Source organism: Pseudophryne corroboree, chromosome 8 (assembly GCF_028390025.1).
Source record: "Pseudophryne corroboree isolate aPseCor3 chromosome 8, aPseCor3.hap2, whole genome shotgun sequence".
Classification (NCBI taxonomy): domain Eukaryota; kingdom Metazoa; phylum Chordata; class Amphibia; order Anura; family Myobatrachidae; genus Pseudophryne; species Pseudophryne corroboree.
This window is the reverse complement of record NC_086451.1, coordinates 301,486,001-301,509,075: the sequence shown is the minus strand read 5'-3', so window position 1 is coordinate 301,509,075 and position 23,075 is coordinate 301,486,001. Positions and strand designations below refer to the sequence as shown.

At 47.9% G+C, this 23,075-nt stretch overlaps 1 long non-coding RNA gene across 1 annotated transcript in view; it reads right to left on the bottom strand.

The window, feature by feature from the left end:
- Positions 1 to 4,074: 4,074 nt before the first annotated feature.
- LOC134947734 (uncharacterized) overlaps positions 4,075 to 23,075 on the bottom strand; it is a 50,323-nt gene continuing 31,322 nt past the window's right edge. The window contains exon 2 of the long non-coding RNA XR_010182731.1: positions 4,075 to 4,577. This is a non-coding gene — a long non-coding RNA (uncharacterized LOC134947734). The remainder of the gene's footprint in view (positions 4,578 to 23,075) is intronic.

Genomic DNA, 23,075 nt, shown 5'->3' with positions numbered 1-23,075 from the left:
CTGCCTGGCCCGCTGTCCCCCACCAGTGCACAATGACAAGCGGCCCGACTGGCTGAGCCGCTTGTCATTGCGCTACAGCAGCTCCGAGAGACGCGGCGCCGCTGAGGAAATCCTGGTCATGTCAAAGGGGCTGCTGACCGGGATTTCCTTTTCGACATCTTAGGCGCTGGGCGGCGCGGGGGGGGGGGGGGGGGGGGGGGCGGAGCCACATCAAGCAGAGTGTGGATCTGTGCAGCAAACAGCGGATCTCTCATGCGGGCAGCGGATCTCTCCAGCTGGCAGCGGTTCATCTGGGCAGCGGGAGCTGATCTGCCCTTGTTAAAACATCCAAGGTTAGTAAAGGGATTGCTGGTGCTGCTTGGAAGCACCAACCTGAGTCCAGGGAGGGAAAGAGTCAGGTGTTTAAAAGTACTATATGGGTCCAGGGGAGAAAAGAGGAGGGGGGGAGGGTAGAGGCTGCTATATGAGTTCAGGGGAGGTGGGGGATAGAGAATTCCCGATCCCACTGCCTCTGCCACCAGAGCCCAGACACCACCCCCTCAAGTTACACTGAGCATCCCAACAACAGATGCGCAGTTTACAGTGCAGCATGACCAGTGAACACCCCCTCCCCCTGATGGAGCGTGAGCCGCAGGCAATACTACCCGATCCCCCTTCTGCCGCAGCCGCCGGAGTTTACGGTGAGCTGCGGCCTGTAATACCCGATCCACCCTTCCCATCTCCATGCCGCCGCTGCAGTTTAAAGCCGCCATCCCGATCTTGAGCTCCCCCTCTCACTGCCAGCGCAGCATCTTAAAGTCCAACCCCCCCAAAGCTTACAGTGACCTGCGGGCTGTAATGCCTGCCCCCCCCCTACCCCCACTCCTCCCTGCCACTGCCATAACTTAAAGTCCACCCGCACCAAAGCTGACAGAGAGCCGTGTCTGTAACGCCCGATTCTCTCCTCCCCTCAAAGTTGTGTGTAAAAGGGGGACTCTGCCTGCCGTAATGTGTAACAGGGAGCTCTGCCTGCTGTAATGTGTAAAAGATGGCTTTACCTGGCAAAATGTGTGATAGGGGCTCTACCTGGAGTAATGTGTGTAAGTGGCGCTACTGTGCAGCGTAATTTGAATAATAGAGACTATTGTGCAGCCTAATATGAATCTGTATTATTTTGTGGCCACGCCCCTTCCCCATGAAGCCACACACCTATATGTTTGGCGTATGCCTATGGCGGCCCTCGAGTACTCATTGGAAAGTGTTAAGTGGCCCCCTCAGCTGAAATAATTGCCCACCCCTGTTCCAGCAGCATGTTTCCTCCCTGCAAGAACTGACCTCTTCACATCATTGCAGGCTCCCTTAAGTAGATCTCTGGCACCCGCTTGCCCTCTGTGCAGTGGCATTTTAGTATCCTGCACCAGACTTGAAATATAATTATTGATACTTTCAAATCATAAAAAAACAGCCACTAAAAATTAATCCTCTCTAATAGGTTTATAGCTTATGGTGCTGGAGGTGCTCCATACAATCAAAACCTTAACATGTTATTATCTACTTATTGCAGTTGCCACAAAAAAAGAAAGATTGCTTTTTTGGAGCACTCTTTTATATTTGTATATGTGATGATTAAATTGATATGATTGTTAATTTTAAAACATATTTTTAATATTCTTACTTAAGATAATAGGGGTAAGTAATTGTGATTTGTGTGACTGTAAATAATTATATGTATGTCACCCCCTCCTTATTGTAAATATTTATTAAAGGACAATATTTGTCTATGTGGTGATTTTTTTGTATGAATTTAATTTTGACTTAAATCCAATGTATGGATAATCAGTGCCTAAATCATACAGCTTAGATCAAAGTATCATAAATAGTTAATTTAGGGCAAAGTTATTCACCTATTATTTTAGCAGTGATATGTTGTTATGGCCGCTACAGCATACAAAACATTGCCATATAAGATTATAGGTTAGGAATTGGTTTTCAACCTTATTGATAATTATTTCATAAAACCTTCACCAGTAATCTGTAAATATATCCTGAATGTAAGAAGAATATTACATAGCTGTCACAGACACACTCCTATATACAATTTCACAATATGGAATCATCAGACAGTCATCAATAAAAACCCTAAATCAATAACCTAGACAGTGGTTCCTTGCTATGCACAACAAGGAGTGTATCACTTTCTTATAGCAGATGGTCTTTAGGATTCTAAATAAGTATTGACATGATACATTATTGATTTCACTGGATACCTCATAATAACGGATACAGTTTCTGCATTCCAGTTACACAGATAGAGAAAAAGTATATCATTCAATCAGTAAATGCAGCTGGATACCTCATAGTCACGGATACATTTATGCATTCTGGCTGCATAAGAGGAGAAAAAGCATGCCCTCCATATTCAGCACATCACACCGCACCTTGATGTCAAATGCAATCAACAAATGGGGTGGTCTTCAGTATGCCGAATGTCGGGATCCCGACGCACATTATACTGGCACCGAAATCCCGACACCCGGCATACCGACAGCTATTCTCCCTCGTGGGGGTCCACGACCCCCCTGGAGGGAGAATAAAATAGTATGGCGCACGTAGCGCGCCACCGTGCCCACAGCGTGGCGAGCGCAGCGAGCCCGCAAGGGGCTCCTTAGCGCTCGCCACGCTGTCAGTATGCCGGCGGTCAGGCTCCCGGCACCGGTATGCTGGTCGCCGGGAGCCCGAGCGCCGGCATACCGTACTACACCCCAACAAATGCAAACACAAAGCAGATTTTACCAGATATACATTGTGGTGTTGGCAATTAAATAAAATTTGCCTGATATATAGAATCTTATTGGTATCGACTGTACCCAGGTTTCATTACTTGATATTGTGTGAAATGGGGTAACCCTTATCCAGGAGTGACAACAGAAAGAGTGCAGTGAAAAATTACAACTTATCTTCACTGCATCTTCGACTGAGGCAACCGTCGTGCCTGAGACAAGTACTGAAGGCATCACAACAACACCCAATGTGGCAGCGGAAGAAACGCAGGCTGGGACCAGTCAGCGCCGGATTCCAGGAACGACGCCCTTACGTGGAAACAGTAAGTACAACACTCCAAAATACATAAATAATTAACATAACCTACTAACGAAAAACAACTACTAACGTAAACTAGAATCTGAACTATAAACATAACTACATTTAATATTAACAGTAACTTAACATATGACAACTATAAATGAATAATCTGGCAGATTGTACGCAGTGTGTAGGTGGGAGGAGGCCACAAACACGTTTGCAAACTGCTTTTGTAATGTATTCTTGACCAATAAGGTTTTTTTGTTTTCATTTTTGTCAACAGTATATAATGTGCCCGCAAGGAGACGCCGTCCCAACAAAACGGAACAAGCATCTCGAATGACAACTGTCTTAGCAAAGAAACTTGAGCAGATGGACGCTGCCATGGCAGCTCGAGAGGATGACCGCCTCGAGCGCTTCCTGCAGGCTCAGCAGGACATGAATAATACCCTCATGTCCCACATTAGTACGGATACAAGGGAATGCATGAGGGAAATGCAGTCATTTCAAACCTCATTATTCGAAAGATTTTTTTCCATGAGGGAACGTACACACACAATGGCACCTCAGCAACCACCTACAAACATCCCTCAACACTATCCACACTATGGCCCTTCCTCCTACTATGACCAAACCCAACCTCAACACAACCTACCTCACTATACCCCTCCTCAATATACCCATCCTCCACAAACCTACCCTCAATATACCCAGCCTCCACAAACCCACCCTCAACACACCCCACCTGAATCTGACCATCCTCCACATACACAACCACCTCCAGAAATGGAGACAACTCCTGACTCTCCTGTTTACAGGATGTTACCTTGTGAGGTTATTGTTTATATTGTTTCTTTCATTTTCTGTTTTAGAATGCAAGTATATTGCAAACAATGTTAATGCAAACGTTTTTGATACCAAGGTTTTATATTATAAAACATTATAATTATAAGGTCTATGACCTGTTGTTAAGCCTGTGTCCACGTCTATAATTTCAAATAGGGACAGCACACAAACATTAACCATGGTTTAATTGAACTGAACACACAAATGTCATGAATATACAACAAACTGAAAGATTTTACGCCAATAATGAGGAAAGGTTGGGCATTAGAGCAGCCCTCATCTGTTCTGCACTTCCAGAATGTTCGCCCATATAGGTAGTGGATTCAGGTGCAGGGTGCTCAGCTGTGTCCTTAACGGCCCACTCTGGTAGAAATTCCTCCCTCTGAAATTCACACAGGTTGTGAAGAATACAGCAAGCCGCAACAATGTTCGGCATGTTTGCAAGGTCCACATCATTGCTCTTCATAAGGCAGCACCAATGTCTCTTTAAGCGTCCAAATGCGTCTTCCACAACCATTCTTGCAGAGCTCAGGGTGTGCGTGAAGGCAACTTGATTAGGTGTCAGTCTAAACATGTTGGGTGTACCTCTTCATCAGCCATCTTCGTAAGGGGTAGGCTGCATCACCGATTATGTGGACTTGAATTTCCACTCCATCCACAAATTTAGATTTCTAGTATAATAATAGAAAAAGATTCAAATGAGCAAAGATGAATTGGTATATGCACATCATCACACTCCTGCATGAGGGTCAATGGTCGTTGAATGACATTACATAGCTCATGGGACTGCATCCTCTGCTGTCCAACTGACTAGGAACTACACATCCCACCATGCCCTACTTCATTTCTGCTATTAGACAATGCTATATCTGGGCCAAATCATACTGAGAAATGTATTACCAAACCAGCTGGAAAGGCAGCGTTGTACAGCCATACTGTAAGCATTACTCATTCGTATATACCACCCCAAATGACCCATCCCATTTGGGTCCAAATGCTATGCTACTGGGCTTTCCTCAATGTATGATTGCCGTCACCTGTGTATAAACACCATTATTACTTCAACACGGGTGATGGCGGTCATACAGGGGGAAAGTCCTGGAGCAGTTTATGTTGGTATGTATTTCTGACGCTATGGCAATTTATAATAAAGTACATGAACACCAGGCCCTGCAATTCCAAATTGTAATAATTATGGGGTATATGCAATTGCGGTCGAATACCGGCTGGAATTCGACCGTTTTTTAATTCGACACAATTTGACAGTCAGACACCCTCCCACCGGGACCCCTGTGTAAACATGGAACCCCTTTCAGTGCGTGGATCGTGTTTTCCGGTTTGTTTTTTGCCAAGTACGTGGATTACAAGCAGAAAAGGACAGATGCTACACAGGATTTTTGTGAGTATAATTTTATTTTCAGGTACCCCATGGATTCTACATGGAGAAGTGGACCGAGTCGGCGTGTCAACACAACGTAAGTATGAGTGTGTCGGCGTGCATGTATGTAATAAAGTTTTACTTTCACGGTGTGCGTGTACTGTTTTTATTTGGGTATTTTTTTTGCAGTAGAACTACAGGTACCAGCGGGCCCGTTTTTCCCTTGCATGCTGGTACTTGTGGTTCTCCAAGTACCAGCTTGCGGGGGAGGCTTGCTGGGACTTGTAGTTCTGCTACAAAAAAACAATATTCTTTCTTTTTATCACTTGGCTATCAACCTCCCATCCGCAGCCCTTGGATGGGGGGGCAGCCTCGGGCTTCACCCCTGGCCCTTGGGTGGCTGGAGGGGGGGACCCCTTGATTTAAGGGGTCCCCACTCCTCCAGGGTACCCTGGCCAGGGTTGACTAGTTAGTGATTTAATGCCACGGCCGCAGGGACCGATATAAAAGTGTCCCTCGGCTGTGGCATTATCTCTCTGACAAGTGGAGCCCGGTGCTGGTGTTAAAAATACGGGGGACCACTACGTTTTTTGTTCCCCGTATTTTTGGCACCAGGACCAGACGCAGAGCCCGGTGCTGGTTGTGAAAATATGGGGGATCCCCTGTCATTTTCCTCCCCGTATTTTTACAACCAGGACCGGTTCAAAGAGCCCGAGGCTGGTTATAATTAGGAGGGGGGACCCCACACATTTTTTTTTCAGGTTTTTTTTTTACACATTCCCACCCCTTGCCACTGAAAAACATGCTCTGATCTCTCCATATTATTTTAGTCAGTAAAAAAAAAAATATATTCTTTAAAAAAAATATATAAATAATACTTGTGGCTCCTAATAGACAAACCAAGTACATAATCCCTTCTAATATAAATAGATATGCTATTAGCAATAAAAAAAACACAAAAAAAACATGTTTTTAAAAATTTTTATTTGATCCCGCCAGCAAAATGAGGCGGACTGAAATTGACGAAATGACTGTCGAAAAGCACTGTTGTCGAATCAACATTCTTCAATTGAATATACTTTTGTCAAAAAGCCGCATTTTTACCATTGCAGACATGTCGAATTTGACAACTGTCGAATTGCAAAAAGTCGAATTTAAAATGGCCGTTTTTTTGTCGAAAAGTACTGTATTGCATTGTCGATTCATTTTTTTGTGTCGAAAATGCCCCGTTTTTCGACATTTGCGGCAATTCGACCGCAATTGCATATACCCCTATATATTTGGACATACATCTCTTGGAAAAAGCCGTCCACCTTGCTTGTCCTCTGCTACACGGTATAGATCTGAATTTGCAAGCACACGTGCATCATGTAAACAACCCGGCCATCCAATAAAAACATCTGTGGAGCTAAATATATATATATATATATATATATATATATACACATATATATATATATATATATATATATATTTACTTTTTATAGTAGGTTCCAAAAATACACAACATTAAAAAACACACAATGGACAGAACATTCTTACCAATACTTATGATCGACCACAGCTTGCAAAGCAATTGAATGCCATCCTTCTCTGTTATGGTAATCTGCTGGATTGTCCTCAGGAGCAATTATAGGAATGTGGGCTCCATCTATTGCGCCAGCGCACTGCGGATATCCTTTTGAAGCAAACCCCTGAATGGTCTGTCTAAACGAGGGCCTTGCGGCAGACAAATAAATCTATGGTATAGATTGTCCACCAAAGCGCGGATGACTTCATGAACAGTGTTGCAAACAGTAGAAATTCCGACTCTAAATAGACAAGAAATTGTGTGATATTCGCCAGGAGTGGCGTACCACCACAAAGCAATGGCAAGCCTCCTGCTTGGCTCTAATGGTCGACGGAAGTTTGTAATTTGTCTACTGAGTGCTGGGGTTAATAGATCTAAAAGGCAGTGGAATGTCTCACGTGACATTCTAAAGTGAGCCTTCCACTGCACGTCCTGAAAGTTAAGGACACTCTGCATGAATACATCACCACTCGGACAATCTCTAGCCCACAATCTTCGCTGTGTCGACAGATTTAAGGCTAGAATGGTGTTCATGGAAGCAGATAAAAAAGACCTCCTCCTGCGCAGGTATTGTCGCCTTAAAAGGGCTCTCTCTCGCACGACACTGCGCATACTCCTCCCACACTCTGACAAACACTGCAGTCTTCTACTACTCCTCCTAAAACAGTTGATTACCAAGCTACATAATGTGAGAATAGCAAATATCCTCTCATAAACAGAATCCAGAAGTAGTACAGCTGAAACAATCACAAAGTCGCTGGAGACATGTCCTCTGTCTGCCATGATTGCTGCACTGATAAAAGCACTCCCCACCCCCCTCCTTTATTGTGTAAAAACGTCATATGTGTGGGCCAGAAAAGTCCATTTATAATGACAACCGCTGCTTTCTATGGGTGAAACGGGTTCAGTGTGAAAGGTACCAAAACGGTAATGAAACGGTAATATACCGGTTACAACATGCGATGTGAAGGGGGTTTAACTGCTCAGACCCGTTTTAAGAACCGTTTAAAGAACCGTTTCAAAAGCATGGTTTGCGATGTGAAAGCGGTATAACTCATATGACCACTTTCACCTTTCTTCCTTCCCAGTGCTCAAACGTCCTGTTGGTTCATTTGGACCTTGCAATGCCATTGGTATCAAGGTCCACCTAACACCATATATAGGGAAATGTAGTGGCGCTGTATCAGTGTTTCTATCAGCGTGGCAAAAATCCTTACTCTCACCTGTTATCCGCTCCAATGATGATGACGGGAAGCAGATGAGGACGACTGCTATACATGCTGTACTACCTCTTAAATCAGAATAGCAATTCTTAAACATATCTCTCACAGTATTGAAATTATGCACAACTCTTTCAAATGCAAGTTACCGGTGTGGTAACTCATGGTGTCACCCCCCATGCACCTCCTACCATATCACACCACATGGAATCCTTTGTAATGTTTTTGTACTAGTTTTACTTGTAAATCATAATTCCTGTATATCACTGAATGCAATGGCAATAGTAGTGACATAGGACCCTATTCAGGTTGGTTTGCATCAGTGGTGCAAGTAGAAAAAATGACTTCTAGGTACTGTGTGTGTGGCCAAATGCCACATGGGGTGTGGCCAATGTAAATGGGGGCGTGATACACATATGGTGGGTTGCAGATACACATATGACCCCAATAGTGCCAGATACACGTTGCCCCACAGTGCTAGATATACATTGCCCCTAAGTGCCAGATACACATTGCCCCACAGTGCCAGATACACACTGCCCCACAGTGCCAGATACACAAGTGCCCCCAGAGTGCCAGATATACATTGCCCCACAGTGCCACATACACATTGCCCCACAGTGCCAGATACACATTGCCCCACAGTGCCAGATTCACAAATGCCCCCAGAGTGCCAGATATACATTGCCCAACAGTGCCAGATACACATTGCCCCACAGTGCCAGATACACATAGCCTCACAGTGCCAGATACACAAATGCCCCCAGAGGGCCAGATATACATTGCCTCACAGTGCCAGATACACATTGCCCCACAGTGCCAGATACACATTGCCCCACAGTGCCAGATATACAAATGCCCCCACTGTGTCAGATATACATGTCCCCACAGTGCCAGATATGCCCCCAGTGCCAGATACAGAAATGCCCCAGTGCCAGAAACACATGTCTCCCCAGTGCCAGATATGCCCCCAGTGCCAGATACAGAAATGCCCCCACAGTGCCAGATATGCCCCCAGTGCCAGATACAGAAATGCCCCAGTGCCAGAAACACATGTCTCCCCAGTGCCAGATATGCCCCCAGTGCCAGATACAGAAATGCCCCCACAGTGCAGATATGCCCCCAGTGCCAGATATGCCACCAGTGCCAGATACAGAGACGCCCCCAGTGCCAGATACAGAAATGCCCCAACAGTGCCAGATATGCCCCTAGTGCCAGATATGCCCCCAGGGCCAGGTACACATGTCCTCACCTGATGCTTACCGCGCTGCTGCTGTCCCGTGTGGGAGGGGAGGAGAATGCAGCATGCGTCTCTCCTGCCCCTCAGACTCTGGCGGCGGTGCGGGTGTCTACCTTCAATTAGGTGCCGATCCGTGAGCCAATCAAAGCTCGCGGTCCGGCAGCCAATCAGGAGCCTTATCTGCCAGTCTGCGAGCTCTGATTGGCTCACGGGCCGGCGCCGAATTGAAGATAGACACTGAGGGGCATTGTAGGGTGACACCCCATTGAAGGGTGACACCCAGATGCAGGCCGCACCCCCGTCATGACGCCACTGATTAAACTTTCCACACTCAACTGGCAGCTGAAACGACTTGCAGCCAGCCAGGGAGTGACAGCAGAAGGTTGATATTGAAGTGCGCAGTCAAATTCAAGGCAGGTCCTGCCTAGGCTCCCTGAAGTAACAGCAGCACTGTATTTAGCCTTCTCCCACTTCTCCCTCTCTCCCAGAGTCCCAGCAGCGCAAGAGGTGGAGCGGCGGCGTGATGACATCACGGGACCGGCGTACATGGATTATGTACGGACCCGGCCAGGGCGGAATCTTCCTTCGTGGGGGGGTGTTTGAGTCAGCAGGGGGGATGGATGCGATCATAACTGTGCTGCGGCGGAGTCTTCTTGTTGCAAGTGCGGGTGTATGATTTGGAGTCGGCGGGTGTGTGATCGTAGCTGTAGTGCTTGGTGCCGGACGGCAAATAGAGCACTGCAGTTACGATCGCACCCCCGCTGACTCAAAACCATACACCCCCGACTACAAGTAGACTCTGCCCGCCGTGGCACAGTTACGCAGCAGGTGCGAGTGCGCTGCAGCTGGGTCCGTGCTGTCTGATACATTGACAGTGTCATGATGGGGATGCAGCAGGTGCGAGGTGTGCGGCTCTGGTTTGGTGTCACCCCTTTGAAGGCACCCACCTCATGACGCCACTGATACAGACTATAAGATATGAGAGCCATCCCCCCCCGACTGTTCGATTACCATATATCTGGAGTATAAGTAGTGTCACCTTTCTTTTTTAGGAAGAGGCAGCAGCCTGTCACATGTGGGATTCTGTCTGCATACTATGGCTATCCCTTTGATTTAGAGCAGCCCACAAGGGAGGCGGAGCTCAGGACTCGGAGAGTACTCAGAGCTATGATAGTGTGGTCTTCCTGGGCGGGTGGGCAGTGCATGTCCATTACATTTCTGCGGCACATCTCTTCATGGCACCGACGCCACTGCTGCCAGTGGTAAGTGTGATAGATGCTGGCAGCAACAGGCAGGACAGTGTGGCTCTGTCATTGATTAGTTAGAGAGGGGAGAGCCGGTGTGACGTGCGGTGGGGTGAGGCAGGTGAGGCAGAGCCTTTCCTGTCATACTTACGTTTAAACCAGAGTTTTGACTGAATAAAATATATGAAAAATACTGATAATTTGTTTGAAATATCTTCTTTGCATTATTCTAATAATTGTTATAGCCCAAACTCTGGAGTAAAAAGTCTATGGCAGGTGAGGCAGTGCCTCGCCTGTGTATCCCTTCCACACATCTCTAATCAAAACTCAGCAGATTTCCAGGAGTTTATAATGCTGCGCCTGTGTATAATGCCCAGATGTATCCTTTGGCTCATATATTGCATGTAAATCTGACTCTGGGGTTAGCCAGTGCCTCCAGAGCCATTTAGCTCACCGCACGTCCACCGTGTTCATGCTGCCAGCGAAGCTGCTGCCTGTCAGAGTGTCAAGTGCTGGCAGCAGGCAGAAACAGAGAATATCACCAAGGTCACAGAGCAGGGAGAGTGCCTCCCTGACCTGGAACCTGCCTGCTTTGCACAGAGTGGAGGATGTAATGTGTGGTCTTTCACCTGACCGCACATCGCTCCTCCTGTACATGATTGGTGCCTCTGATTGTAGTGATGCCACACTCTGTCAGGAGCTGACAGAGTCACTATGAGTTCAGCCCTAACACACTGCCCTAGGGCCATAATGAGCAGCATTATGTATACATACCTCTCAATTGTCCCGATTTTTGCGGGACAGTCCCATATTTTGGGACTGTCCCGCTGTCCCACCCGCGGGCTGCAGTGTCCCACGGTGGGGGTGGGGTGGGGAGCAGTTGGGAGGCTCCTGTAGTCACTGCTCTGATTAGCAGAGCAGCGCTGAATAGACGCTGTGCACATGCGCACAATGCCTATTCACAGGAGACAGAGGGAGAGGGGGCATGCCAGTAGCTCACAGTGCGCTGGGCATGCCCCCTCACTGACGAAAACAGGGGCGTGGCTCACGATCGCGGGTCCTCCCATGAAGCCACGCCCACTTTCCATCTGGCCACACACCCTTTTCGGGTGTGCACGCGCACGTGTCCCTCCTTCTAAGCCACAGAAGCTGGGAGGTATGTGTATATTTATATTTAATTTAAAAAAAATACAGGGGTCCTTTTTCCATAATTGTGGGGCAAATAACCATACTTTAAGGGGTAGCACATTTATGGGAGTACCACAAATGTAAAGTACTTTGAGTCCTCTTTGAGAAAAGTGCTATATAAATATTATTAAGTTCCCAATTATAATTAAAAAATACAGGGCACACACCAGTCATGTCAACCGAAATGTCAACTTATACACAGGGCTGTGCAAGGTCTCTCTGCACCCTAGGCAAAGCTTCTGCCTAGCGCATCCTAACCTACAACCCCACTGCCACCTCACGGAGGGGAGATGCAGGTGGTCACTAGGTGGGCTGGGGTGAATTGCATCATTATACATACACAGAGAAAAAGAAGGACTTAAGGACTTTTAAAGTGATAAAGTATATTGTAAACAAGTCACAACATTTTGTGACTTTGTTCACAATATACTTTCACTTTAAAAGTTCTTAAGCGCCTTCTACTCTTTATATACTGTATAAATAGGATTTTAATTACCTACTGGTAAATCCTTTTCTCGTAGTCCATAGAGGATGCTGGGGTCCACATTAGTACCATAAGGTATAGACGGGTCCACTAGGAGCCACTGGAACTTTAAGAGTTTGAGAGTGTGGGCTGGCTCTTCCCTCTATGCCCCTCCTACCAGACTCAGTCTAGAAACTGTGCCCGAGGAGATGGGCAACTTCGAGAGAAGGATTTTACACAGATAGTGGTGAGATTCACACCAGCTCACACATACAAGGCAAACCAAGCTAACTAGCTTGAAACATCAGCAACGGCTGAACAAGATTACTTAACCAAGTATCTAAAACAGTACGGAACCAAGAACTAAGCAGTACTGAACTAAGTAACCACTGCAGGATCACAAAGCGCTGGGCCGGCGCCCAGCATCCTCTACGGACTACGAGAAAAGGATTTACCGGTAGGTAATTAAAATACTATTTTCTCTTACGTCCTAGAGCATGCTGGGGTCCACATTAGTACCATGGGGATGTACCAAAGCTCCCAGAACGGGAGGGAGAGCGCGGAGGCTCCTGCAGAACTGAATGACCAAACTTCAGGTCCTCAGCGGCCAAAGTATCGAACTTGTAGAACCTTGGAAACGTGAACGTGTTCGACCCAGACCAAGTAGCCGCTCGGCAAAGCTGTAAAGCCGAGACACCCCGGGCAGCCGCCCAGGAAGAACCCACCTTACAAGTAGAGTGGGCCTTAACAGACGTAGGACACGGCAATCCTGCCGTAGAATACGCATGCTGGATAGTGAACCTGATCCAGCGAGAGATCGTCTGCTTAGAAGCAGGACACCCAAGTTTCTTGGGATCATACAGGACAAACTGAGAGTCCGATTTTCTGTGACGAGCGCTGCTGGGTCTGCTCTGTGGAGAAGCTCTGCCCCCTGAACATGGTGCTGTTTCCAGCTCTTCATTGTATTATACTGGCCTGAGGATTTCTGCTGGCAGCGATCCAGGGACCCTGACAGGCTTGCCGACCAGTTTAGGGTATAGGCGCTGATTCAGGGCGCCCCTCACAGCACCGCACTATGTACCGCTGAGCCCCGGAGCGCAGTTAGTACTGCGCTCTCTACCCTGTTGCCGCCATCTTCACACGGGCTCCCCACTTGCTAGGGGGGCCGGTGACTCACTCGCCACAAACATCTTCTGGCTCTGTTAGGGGTTGGCGGCATGCTGTTGGGGTGAGCGGTCGCCTGGGGCGGCTAACGATCTATCCCCTCTGGAGCTCAGTGTCCTGTCAGTGGAGATAGTGGCTCTCACCCCATAGGGTAGGACACTACTCCCCACCTAAGTCCCACGAAGCACGGGAGGCTGTTGCCAGCAGCCTCCCTGTAAAATAATAAACTCTAAAAAAAACTTTTGCTAGAGAAACTCTGGAGAGCTCCCCTAGCTGTGACCGGCTCCTCCGGGCACATTTTCTAAACTGAGTCTGGTAGGAGGGGCATAGTGGAAGGAGCCAGCCCACACTCTCAAACTCTTAAAGTGCCAGTGGCTCCTAGTGGACCCCTCTATACCCCATGGTGCTAATGTGGACCAAGGCATCCTCTAGGACGTAAGAGAAATACTATATATCGGGTCTGGTGTGGTGGGGATATTTAATTGGAGTTGGGTACAGGATGCTGCCGGTGAGAATATCGACAGTGGCATCCCAACCACCATAATACCGACATTTCGAATGAAATGAATTAACCTTACCCCTTACCCTCCCTCCCCCTAGCCTAACCCTCCCCATCCTATGAACATTCAGGATGCTGGCAGGCGGGATTCCAATGCCAGCATTCTGAATGCTAATATCCCATCCACCAGGATGCTGACTATGGGCCTAATTCAGACTTGATCGTAGATGTGCGAGAAAACGTATCAAATTCTACGATCAATTTCTTTGACATGCGGGGGGACGCCCTGCACAGGGCAAGTCCGCCCCACATGCCAGATCCAGCCCCCCCTGCAGACATGCGAGAGCATCACACTGCGGCAATGCTTTCGCATGTTTCGAGTAGCCCTCTGCTTGCGCAGCCTAGCTGCATAGCCAGACAGCTACCAGCCATGTTAAGGGTTGCAGCAGATGTATGTGACATCATGCAGCCGCTGCGGCCCGCCCCGCAAACGGTCCGGACACGCCTGTGTTGTCCGGACCACGCCCCTAAAATGGAGCATCGACGCCCACAAAACGTGGCATCAACACCTTCTTCCCACCTCCCTCCAGTTCTTAAACTGCGTTCTGAAGAGAACGCAGTTTAGGACCTTGCACATGCGTGTACCGGGGTACGCCCATGCGCAAAAACCGCTTCATGGCGAATTTTGCACATCAGTGTCAGGGTCTGAATCGTCCTCTACATCCATTTAATTATATGTGTATACATATGGGGGGTAATTCAGAGTTATTCGCAGCAGCAAATTTGTTAGCAGTTGGGCAAAACCATGGGGGTCATTCCGAGTTGTTCGCTCGCAAGCTGCTTTTAGCAGCTTTGCACACGCTAAGCCGCCGCCTACTGGGAGTGAATCTTAGCTTATCAAAATTGCGAACGAAAGATTTGCAATATTGCGAAAATACTTCTCTGTGCAGTTTCTGAGTAGCTCGAGACTTACTCTGCCAGTGCGATCAGTTCAGTGCTTGTCGTTCCTGGTTTGACGTCACAAACACACCCAGCGTTAGCCCAGACACTCCTCCGTTTCTCCGGCCACTCCCGCGTTTTTCCCAGAAACGGTAGCGTTTTTTCACACACACCCATAAAAAGGCCAGTTTCCGCCCAGAAACACCCACTTCCTGTCAATCACATTACGATCACCAGAACGAAGAAAAAACCTCGTAATGCCGTGAGTAAAATACCTAACTGCATAGCAAATTTACTTGGCGCAGTCGCACTGCGGACATTGCGCATGCGCATTAGCGACTAATCGCTCCGTTGCGAGAAAAAAATAACGAGCGAACAACTCGGAATGACCCCCCATGTGCACTGCAGGTGTGGCAGATATAATATGTGCAGAGAGAGTTAGATTTGGGTGGGTTATATTGTTTCTGTGAAGGGTAAATACTGGCTTGCACATGTTATATCTGCCCCTCCTGCAGTGCACATGGGTGGTCATTCAGATTTGATCGCTCGCTAGCTAGCAATTTTTAGCAGCCGTGCAAACGCTATGCCGCCGCCCACTGGAAGTGTGTTTTAGCTTAGCAGAAGTGCAAACGGTTGTATCGCAGAGCGGCTACAAAAACGAATTTTATGGCAAGAACTTACCTTTGTTAAAACTCTTTCTGCGAGGTACACTGGGCTCCACAAGTCTGGACAATGGGGTGTAGAGTAGGATCTTGATCCGAGGCACCAACAGACTCAAAGCTTTGACTGTTCCCAGAATGCACCGCACCGCCTCCTATATCACCCCGCCTCCCAGCACAGGAGCTCAGTTTTAGTTAACCAGCCCAATGCAGTAGCAGGAAAAGAGACGACAACGGTAAGTAGCCACATACACCACACTCTCACGACAAGAGAAGTGTCAGCGGCTAATGCCAAATGAACCCAAAGAAGCTAAGTGCGTCAGGGTGGGCGCTTTGTGGAGCCCAGTGTACCTCGCAGAAAGAGTTTTAACAAAGGTAAGTTCTTGCCATAAAACTCGTTTTCTGCTGCGGGGTACACTGGGCTCCACAAGTCTGGACAATGGGGATGTCCTAAAGCAGTTCCTTATGGAAGGGGACGCACTGTAGCGGGCACAAGAACCCGGCGTCCAAAGGAAGCATCCTGGGAAGCGGCAGTATCGAAGGCATAGAACCTTATGAACATGTTCCCGGAGGACCACGTAGCCGCCTTGCACAATTGTTCAAGGGTCGCACCACGTTGGGCCGCCCAAGAAGGTCCAACAGACCGAGTAGAATGGGCCGTAATGTGAGCAGGAGCTGACAGACCAGTCTGCACATAAGCATGTGCAATCACCATTCTAATCCATCTGGCCAGAGTCTGCTTGTGAGCAGGCCAGCCACGTTTGTAAAATCCAAACAAAACAAAGAGAGAATCAGATTTTCGAATAGAAGCAGTTCTCTTCACATAGATACGGAGAGCCCGTACCACATCCAAAGACCGCTCTTGGGGAGACAAATCAGGAGAGACAAAGGCTGGAACCACAGTCTCCTGATTAAAGTGGAACGAAGAAACCACCTTAGGTAAATATCGGGGACGAGTCCTAAGAACCGCCCGATCACAGTGAAAAATCAGATATGGGGAACTACAAGACAAGGCACCCAGATCCGACACTCTTCTAGCAGAGGCAATAGCCAGCAAGAACACCACCTTAAGGGAAAGCCACTTAAGGTCAGCTGAACCAAGAGGTTCAAATGGAGGCTCCTGCAACGCCTCCAAAACCACCGACAAGTCCCAAGGAGCCACAGGCGGGACATAGGGAGGTTGGATAATCAACACACCCTGAGTGAAAGTATGAACATCAGGTAAAGTCGCAATTTTTCGCTGAAACCACACCGACAAGGCAGAAATAAGATTTTAAACCTACTGGTAAATCTTTTTCTCCTAGTCCGTAGAGGATGCTGGGGACTCCGTAAGGACCATGGGGTATAGACGGGCTCCGCAGGAGACATGGGCACTCTAAAGACTTTAGAATGGGTGTGCATTGGCTCCTCCCTCTATGCCCCTCCTCCAGACCTCAGTTAGAGAAACTGTGCCCAGAGGAGACGGACAGTACGAGGAAAGGATTTTTGTTAATCTAAGGGCAAGATTCATACCGGCCCACACCATCCACACCGTATAACCTGGAATATACGCAACCAGTTAACAGTATGAACAAAACAGCCTCAGCCAATGACTGGTCTTAACTGTAACATAACCCTTATGTAAGCAACAACTATATACAAGTCTTGCAGAAATATGTCCGCACTGGGACGGGCGCCCAGCATCCTCTACGGACTAGGAGAAAAAGATTTACTGGTAGGTTTAAAATCTTATTTTCTCTTACGTCCTAGAGGATGCTGGGGACTCCGTAAGGACCATGGGGATTATACCAAAGCTCCAGACCGGACGGGAGAGTGCGGATGACTCTGCAGCAACGATTGAGCAAACATGAGGTCCTCATCAGCCAGGGTATCAAACTTGTAGAATTTTGCAAAAGTGTTTGAACCCGACCAAGTAGCTGCTCAGCAAAGCTGTAAAGCCGAGACGCCTCGGGCAGCCGCCCAAGAAGGGCCCACCTTCCTCGTGGAATGGGCCTTTACCGAATTTGGTAACGGCAATCCAGCCGTAGAATGGGCCTGCTGAATCGTTTTACAGATCCAGCGAGCAATAGTCTGCTTAGAAGCAGGACCAACCGTGCCTCTGTTTTCCTAACCCGAGCCGTCCTGGCTACGTAAATTTTTAAAGCCCTGACTACATCCAGGGACTTGGAATCCTCCAAGTCTCCCGTAGCCACCGGCACCACAATAGGTTGGTTCATATGAAACGATGAAACCACCTTAGGCAGAAATTGAGGACGAGTACTCAACTCTGCTCTATCCACATGGAAAATCAGATAGGGGCTTTTGTGAGACAAAGCCGCCAATTCGGACACCCGCCTTGCAGATGCCAAGGCCAACAACATGACCACCTTCCAAGTGAGAAATTTTAATTCAACCGTTTGAAGAGGTTCAAACCAGTGAGATTTTAGGAACCGTAACACCACGTTAAGGTCCCATGGTGCCACTGGGGGCACAAAAGGGGGCTGGATGTGCAGCACTCCCTTTACAAAAGTCTGGACTTCTGGGAGAGAAGCCAATTCCTTCTGAAAGAATATAGATAGGGCCGAAATCAGTACCTTAATGGAGCCTAACTTCAGGCCCATATCCACTCCTGTCTGTAGAAAGTGGAGAAACCGGCCCAGGTGGAAATCTTCCGTAGGAGCATTCTTGGCTTCACACCAAGATACATACTTCCTCCAGATACGGTGATAATGTTTCGCCGTCACCTCCTTCCTAGCCCTTATCAGAGTAGGGATGACTTCCTCCGAAATACCTTTCCCAGCTAGGATTCGGTGTTCAACCGCCATGCCGTCAAACGTAACCACGGTAAGTCTTGGAACACGCAGGGCCCCTGCTGCAACAGGTCCTCCCTGAGAGGAAGAGGCCATGGATCTTCTGTGAGCATCTCCCGAAGATCCGAATACCAGTCCCTTCGAGGCCAATCTGGAACAATGAGTATTGTCTGCACTCTTTTTCGTCTTATGAGTCTCAATATTTTTGAGATGAGAGGAAGAGGAGGGAACACATAGACCAACTGAAACACCCATGGTGTCACCAGGGCATCTACTGCTACTGCCTGAGGGTCCCTTGACCTGGCACAATACCTCCGAAGCTTCTTTTTGAGGCATGACGCCATCATGTCTATTTGAGGAAGTCCCCAAAGACTTGTTATCTCTGCAAAAACTTCCTGATGAAGTCCCCACTCTCCTGGATGGAGATCGTGTCTGCTGAGGAAGTCTGCTTCCCAGTTGTCCACTCCCGGAATGAAGACTGCTGACAGAGCGCTTACGTGATTTTCCGCCCAGCGAAGAATCCTGGTGGCTTCCACCATTGCCACTCTGCTCCTTGTCCCGCCTTGGCGGTTTACATGAGCCACGGCTGTGATGTTGTCTGATTGAATCAGAACCGGTAGGTCGCGAAGAAGATTCTCCGCTTGTCGTAGGCCGTTGTATATGGCCCTTAATTCCAGTATGTTGATATGTAGACCAGCTTCCTGGCTTGACCATAGGCCCTGAAAGTTTCTTCCTAGTGTGACTGCTCCCCATCCTCGGAGGCACGCGTCCGTGGTCACCAGAACCCAGTCTTGAATGCCGAACCTGCGACCCTCTAGAAGGTGAGTACTCTGCATCCACCACAGGAGAGACACCCTGGCCCTGGGGGACAGGCTTATTTTCTGATGAATTTGAAGATGGAACCCGGACCACTTGTCCAGAAGGTCCCACTGAAATGTCCTCGCATGAAATCTGCCGAAGGGGATGGCCTCGTAGGTCGCCACCATTTTTCCTAGTACTCGAGTGCATTGATGGACTGACACTCTTTTCTGTTTTAACAGGTCTCTGAACATGTTCTGGAGTTCCTGGGCTTTTTCCGTTGGGAGAAAAACCCTCTTTTGTTCCTTGTCCAGAATCATGCCTAAGAAAGATAGCCGCGTCGTTGGAACCAATTGTGACTTTGGTAGATTTAGAATCCAACCATGTTGCTGCAGCACTCTCAGGGAGAGCGACACGCTTTTCAGCAACTGATCTCTCGATCTCGCTTTTATCAGGAGATCGTCCAAGTACAGGATAATTGTGACTCCCTGCCTGCGCAGGAGCACCATCATTTCCGCCATTACCTTGGTGAAAATCCTCGGGGCCGTGGAAAGCCCAAACGGCAACGTCTGAAACTGGTAATGACAGTCCTGTACAGCGAATCTCAGGTACGCCTGATGAGGGGGATTTATGGGGACATGAAGGTATGCATCCTTTATGTCCAGTGACACCATAAAATCCCCCCCCTTCCAGGCTGGAGATAACTGCCTGGAGCGATTTCATCTTGAATTTGAACTTTTTCAAGTACAGGTTTAGGGATTTTAGAGTTAGAATGGGCCTGACCGAGCCATCCGGTTTCGGGACCACAAACAGGGTTGAATAGTACCCCTTCCCCTGTTGAACTAGGGGAACCTCGACAACTACTTGTTGTTGACACAGTTTTTGAATTGCAGCTAAAACTATCTCCCTTTCTGGGGAAGAAGCTGGTAACGCCGATTTGAAAAACCGGCGAGGAGGCACGTCTTCGAATTCCAGCTTGTATCCCCGGGATACAATTTCCATTGCCCAAGGATCCACGTCTGACTGAACCCAGACGTGGCTGAAGAGTCGAAGACGTGCCCCCACCGGCGCGGACTCCCTCAGTGGAGACCCAGCGTTATGCGGTGGATTTAGTAGAAGTCGGGGAGGGCTTCTGCTCCTGGGAACTAGCCGTAGCAGGCATTCTTTTCCCTCTACCCTTACCTCTGGCGAGAAAGGAAGAGCCCCGACCTCTTCTGGACTTATGCGGCCGAAAGGACTGCATCTGATATTGAGGTGTTTTCTTTTGCTGTGGGGGAACATAAGGTAAAAAAGTAGATTTACCCGCGGTAGCTGTGGAAACCAGGTCCGCGAGACCTTCACCAAATAAAACCTCACCCTTGTAAGGCAAAACTTACCTATGCCTCTTTAAGTCGGCATCACCCGTCCATTGGCGGGTCCACAGGGCATGCCTAGCAGAAATCGCCATGGCGTTGGCTCTCCCCCCTCTTCTTTGCCCTCTGTAACCGTGTTCAGCAGGGGAGAGTCCGGGGAGCCAGCTTCTCTGCAGTGTGCTGTGGAGAAAATGGCGCTGGTTAGTGCTGGAGGATCAAGCTCCGCCCCCTCAGCGGCGGGCTTCGGTCCCGCTCAAATTATTTATACTGGCAGGGGTTTATTAATATACTGCCTCCGCAGTATCTACTCTAAATGCCAGTGTCCCTTGAGGCTTATATTGCTGCTTAGGGCGCAGGGGGGGCGCCCCCCCTGCGCCCTGCACCCTTACAGTGCCCGCTGTGTGTGTATGTGTGGGAGCAATGGCGCAAAGTCTTCTGCCGCCTTTGAAGTCTTCTTTTCTTCTTAATACTTACCCGGCTTCTATCTTCCGGCTCTGTGAGGAGGACGGCGGCGCGGCTCCGGGATGAACGGCGAGGGTTAGACCTGCGTTCCGACCCTCTGGAGCTAATGGTGTCCAGTAGCCTAAGAAGCATAGCCTATCATTTAAGTAGGTCTGCTTCTCTCCCCTCAGTCCCACGATGCAGGGAGCCTGTTGCCAGCAGTGTTCCCTGAAAATGAAAAACCTAACAAAAAGTATTTTTCAGAGAAACTCAGGAGAGCTCCCCTGCAGTGCACCCAGTCTCCTCTGGGCACAGGATCTAACTGAGGTCTGGAGGAGGGGCATAGAGGGAGGAGCCAGTGCACACCCATTCTAAAGTCTTTAGAGTGCCCATGTCTCCTGCGGAGCCCGTCTATACCCCATGGTCCTTACGGAGTCCCCAGCATCCTCTAGGACGTAAGAGAAATGAACCTTGAGGGAGGCCAGACGCACACCTAAATCTAGGCCCTGCTGCAGAAAAGCCAAAAGTTTGGCTGTACTAAACTTGGAAGCATCATAATTGTGAGATGCGCACCAAACAAAGTATGAATGCCAGACCCTATGGTAAATCCGAGCAGAAGCCGGTTTCCGGGCCCGCAACTTAGTTTTTTTTTTTTTTTTTATCTGAAGAAATTTTATTAGAGAAGATTTTCAATACAGAGCATACACAACGTTATGAAAACAAAAAAGCCAATAACACATTAGCAGCATGTCTGTAAACCATAATACATGGTAGTAAAGTGATAATACTAAAAGACGTGAAAATTATAGACAAAGAGAAAATAGGGGAGATAAGAAAGAGAGGAGATAGAGAAAGAGTGAAACACAGAATAGGGGAGATGCTGACCATCAGTCTTTCAGGGAAGCTGTAGAGAACCTGCACATACTTCTGTACATTTTTAACTAAACAGTAGGCAGATATTTAGAAAAAAGAAAAACATAATAGGCTCATGTGTATGGTCTATTCTTAGACAATTAGCCCTACCCGGGCTATGTCAGGAGGGCTTGGTTTCAGCATTTCACAGATTCTTAACATCAGAGAAACTAAACAGTCACACATTACAAGGCAAGGCATTCCGGGAGGCAATACAGGAGGAATAGTAATCAAACCACGGTAGCCATTTCAGTAGAGGGGATTGGGGAGCTAAGGAATATTTAATGCTCATAGTTTCCATTTCGAAATTGCGCTGTATTGACGCTATAATTTTGGATAAGCGTGGTGGATCTGTTCTTTTCCAATATTGAGCGATTGCGGCCCTGGTGGCTATGAGAATATGGCCTATAACATAAGAGTATTCAGAGGGTACATAGGGAGGGAAGTAATGCAAAAGAACAATCTCAGGACGGTGGGGGAGGATCACCTTTGTGACCTTCTCAATTAGTCCAAAAACCTCCGTCCACAATGGCCTAATAACTGGGCATGTCCAAAATGTATGTATTAAAGTACCTTCCAATCCACATTGCCTCCAACAAAATTTAGAGGAATCTGGCCAGATCCTATGGAGTTTATCAGGTGTGTGATAGAGGCCATGAATTAATTTGAACATCATTTCAGTGTGATTGATGCACCGAGACATTTTAAAAATATTCATAAAAATATTTTCCCATTCCTGATCTGTCAGAAGAATATTAAATTCTGACTCCCACCGTATTTGAATATGTAATTTCACATCATTGAGCGGAGAGAGGAGAGTAACATACCACTGAGATATACCACCTTTGTGGTGTATGGAGGAAAAGTTACTCAAGATATGTGGAGGGGGAGTAGGGGAGGAGAGAGGATCAGGTATATTCGCCATAATCCAGTGTCGAATACGTAGATATTTATAAAAGTCCTTTGACGGTATCAAATGTTGGGATTGTAGCTGTTGGAAGGTTTTAAGCCCTGATTTATCATATAAGTCCTTGACCAGCTGAACCCCAAGCTCCCGCCAGTTCCGCAAAGAAAGGTCTGGGAGCAGTTTGGAAATCGCTAAAATGGATAGGTGCGAGGAGGGCAGCGGGCAGTCGCCCAGATTAGTAACCAATCTGTCCCAAACCGTAAGAGAATTAGTTATACTCCTCATAAGTTTGGTAGAGGGGGGTCTATGCAAAGGTTTGACCCAGATTAAATCTGGAAGAGGAAATTCAGAGCACATATGTCTTTCAATATCTACCCAGGGTTTTACGGACTCTGTCCGGAGCCAG